This window comes from Primulina huaijiensis, chromosome 1 (assembly GCF_012295235.1).
Source record: "Primulina huaijiensis isolate GDHJ02 chromosome 1, ASM1229523v2, whole genome shotgun sequence".
Lineage (NCBI taxonomy): Eukaryota > Viridiplantae > Streptophyta > Magnoliopsida > Lamiales > Gesneriaceae > Primulina > Primulina huaijiensis.
This window is the reverse complement of record NC_133306.1, coordinates 8,701,980-8,706,152: the sequence shown is the minus strand read 5'-3', so window position 1 is coordinate 8,706,152 and position 4,173 is coordinate 8,701,980. Positions and strand designations below refer to the sequence as shown.

General features: G+C 34.0%; 1 pseudogene; it reads right to left on the bottom strand.

Moving 5' to 3' along the window:
• Positions 1 to 1,212: 1,212 nt before the first annotated feature.
• Positions 1,213 to 3,565, bottom strand: LOC140989735 (uncharacterized; annotated as a pseudogene).
• Between the last annotated feature and the right edge of the window lie 608 nt (positions 3,566 to 4,173).

Below are 4,173 nucleotides of genomic sequence, written 5' to 3'. Positions count from 1 at the left end.
GGCAGAGCACACGAAAATCTTGATTTGGTGGCCGGAGTGGAAAGCGAGAGAGGGCCGAGAAGAAAGCGGCAGCGTTATCAGCATCGTATCGAATCGTAGAATGAATTGAGAAAGGAATTTGTGTTACGGACAATATATGTATGATTAGGGTTTTTTTATAAGTATCAAAGTCAGACAGACAATTGGGAATCTTGAGAAAATGGGGGAAGAATTGTTATTTTTATTATTTTTTCTTGTGGAAAAGCTGTGTGCTGACGTGGCCACGAGATGGATTCGTTTTACTTCCTTTTTCTCCAACCATTTGCTTCTAGAATGTTAGCACAGTAATATCGCCATTTTTATTTTTTGAATAAAAGTTATAATTTGCATTCTTTTCTCATCAATTCTACACGAATCTCTACAAAAATTTCATTTACTGATATAGATTAGATATAAGTTTTAGCATTAAAAAATTGATAATTTTATAATTTCAACTCTTAAATCAAGTTTAATTTAGAATAAAATAAGCTAGGTAGTTTAAGCTTTTTTTTTTTTTTTTTTTTTTTTTTTTTTTTTTTTTTTATTTTTTTTTTTTTTTTTTTTACCTCAGATATGTGTTTTTGCATGATAAATCCTAAAAGACGATCGTATTCTCTCTCATTCGTCTCATGGATAAATTCGGATACGATGAAGCTTATAGATATTTAGCTTTGAGATTACTCTCATTTAGCTTTAACTCTACTCAGATGTGAAGTTGTGACTCTCGCATTAACGTTTGACTGATTTATTGTTACATAGGATCGAACTTTTGTGAGGCCAGACAAGCTGCTGCCTCAAGACTTGGCTCAGGTGAGGGTCCAATATTATTATTATTATTATTATTATTATTATTATTATTATTATATGTTGAGTTGATATCACAGTAAAAAAAAAATCTNAAAAATATTCTAGTTGATAAAAAAATCTAACCCAATATTCTATTTAAAAAAATATCAACCCACACTATTCCCCGTCCCACTTATGAATACTCAGTGTTCTAAAAAGCGGTAGGCGGTCGGTTACCTACCGCCTAGCGTCTATATATTAATAAATTTTTATATATGAATCATCCACATCAGTTTACTACTTTACTACAACCGTTGTACAATGAAAATTAAATTTGTTCAACATTTTTTCCAACATAATTTATTGATATTAAACCTAAACATCTAACTCTTCTAGTTCATCTTCATATTTTTCCAATACTTCTTCTGTATCGGATTCAAACTCAAAATCCATGGCTTCTTCCTCCTCTTCATCCAATACAAATTCTTCTTCGTGAAGTTCCCTTACATCTTCAACATTTGTCCCAACATCTTCATCTCCACCATCAACAATCTATCCTTGTGCCATAGTTGCTTCACTAGCAAGTAGAACATCCACTCCTTTTTCTTCTTGCCTTCTCTTCTTGTTAATGATCTTGGCATTGAATTGAACATAAACTAAATTGTTCAACCTTCGATATCTAGTCTATTTTTTTTTTAGTATGGATCTACATTAAAAAAATATTAATATTGAATACATATTTAAAAATATATAATAATAAGTATAGAATAATCAATTAAGTACTTACTCCCTCAAAAGTACTCCAATTTCTCTCACAACTGGAAGAACTTGTAGTCAAAGAAAGAATTCTTTTTGCCATTTTTTGCAATTTAGGTACACCATTTCCATAAAGATGCCACTATCTAACTAAATAAACAAATGAAACAATAAAAATTATCAAACAAAAAACAATAATTTTTTTTTAAAATTGTTCTTACCCGGATCATATTTCTCATCATTTTTTGTGCATCCCGCCATAGCCAATGCTCTTCCAAATCCACCATCTATGTTGATATACTTCAACAACTCCACACTTACTCTACCTCACTTTGGCTATCAATGTCATCGGGAAAAATGATTCAACACAAGTGAAAAACCCATTTGTGACCACTTCTTCACTTCCAATGCTCCGATCATTGAAGAAATAATAAGGGTTCAAGAGGTAGGCGGCCAAATGTAGTGGACTATCAAGCCGATTACGACTTTTCTCATCAATAATATCAATAATTGGACGATAATGAAGCTCTTGATTTTTAAATACCGCTTTAATCTCATATCTTGCTCTAACTAATTCACCATACAAAAAACCCATAGATGGTTTTTTATCTCCATCAACAAGACGAAGTACCTTAACTAAAGGAGCAAAAACCTTCAAACAAAAGCTTACCCCATTCCAAAAAGAGACACTCAAAGCAGTATTATATGTCACCTTCCCCTTTACACTCTTTAAATATTTGCATGCATTCCATTCTTCAATAGTAACCATAGCTCTCAATTCATTTTTCTTTTCCATCAAACTTTGCAAAGTTAGAAAAGTGGTTGCAAATCTTGTTATTCTTGGCCTCACAATGTCTCTTTTTTGGTGAACTTCCTCATCATTGACAATGTCTTGTGATGTGCATAAATAAATATGGTGAAGCATTTCGCCTTCTCAATCACCCCTTTAAACTTAGGTTGGTTCCCAATGCCTTGAAGCATAAGATTCACTGCATGAGATGCACATGAAATCCAAAATATATGTGGCCTCTTCTCCTTCAACAAATCTTTTGCCGCCATATTATTTGAAGCATTGTCCGTTACAACTTGAACTACATTTTGTGGCCCAACTTCTTCAATGCACTTGTCCACATATTCAAATACATAATTCCCGGTGTGTGCTTCATCTGATGCATCCCTAGAAGAAAGAAAAGTTGTGCCTCCCCTACAATTGACACACAAATTCATAATACTTCTTCTTTTCCGATCGGTCCAAGCATCGGTCAAGATTGAGCAACCATTCAAAGCCCATTCTTCTTCTTGTTTTTTAAATAGACCTTTAGTTCTTTCTACCTCTTCTTTCAATAAAGGCTCCCTTAATAGGTATTGAGTTGGAGGACGATAACCTGGTCCAAATTGACCAACAGCTTCCACAAACCTCTTGAAGCTATCATTGTCAAGGGCATGAAAAGGAATACCGGACTCATACACCCATCGAGCTACATATTGATGCACGCTATGTGTCCTTTGCTTCCAAAGTCCATCAAGAATATTTTGTTGTTGTTTCGTCTTCTTACTTCCACTCAACCCGGAATCAGGGTCAATGGCAGATGCAAATCGGTCCATAGGACCAAGAGTAAGTGGATTCTTTCTTTTTTCTAGACTCTCTCCATCTTCCTCATATTCATCAAGAACAACTTCTTCTCTCACCGCCACTTCATTTGTATTCTTTTGTTTCTTTTTTGTTCTTGCGTCTTCAATGGCATTCTTACACTTCTCTTTATCCTCGTTCGAAGAATTCTTACACGGGGCAACATTTCCTTTGATATAGGCAATATGTTGTTTCATCCAATAAATTCCACCACTAGTAATTTTTCCACATAACTTACATTTCAACTTATCCAAATTTTTAGGATCCACCAAGTCCGCAAATTCCCATCCAACATCTTTCGAATTACGCTTCAAAGGGTTATCACCCTCCGTCTCTGGCATTGAATTAGATGCTTCAAAAGACATATTACCAGCCATTTTTTGTTCCTGTTTCTGCTTGATATCCTGAGGGAAAATTTAGATGCTAAAGATCACATACGTGGATATTCAAAATGACGACTAAGAAATGCAATAATTTCCAAGTTGGTACTTCTACGTATGCCACTCAAACATTCATTTTCTAATGCCCAAATTAAATTGATGCTAATCACAGATTCACAGTAATAAATAAAAATGAATACATATGCCCAAATTCCACTAAAGCCACCAACTTGTATTATAGTTCTACTTTTATTTCAGATTATAAACATCTCTTATAGAGTCATTTTATCAAACACCATCCAGACAGAAAATCGCAGGCACAAAATCGAGAATCCCAGGAAGAAAACACTCGAACACATTAGTTAAAACTTAAAAAGGATTCAAAAACTGACCTGAAAATGTTGGGAAATCAATGTAAGGATTCGATTGAAACATCGTCCTGCTTCTGGCGTTTGCTTGAGAAATAAGAACAAGGGTTTTTTTGAAAGCTCAAGGAACGGGCTGGGCTGCAGACAAATCACAAATGTAAAATATGTTTCCAACATTATCCTTTAAAGTATAATTATTATTTGGTTTTTTTTTAAAAGTAGAAATCCGGCTAGG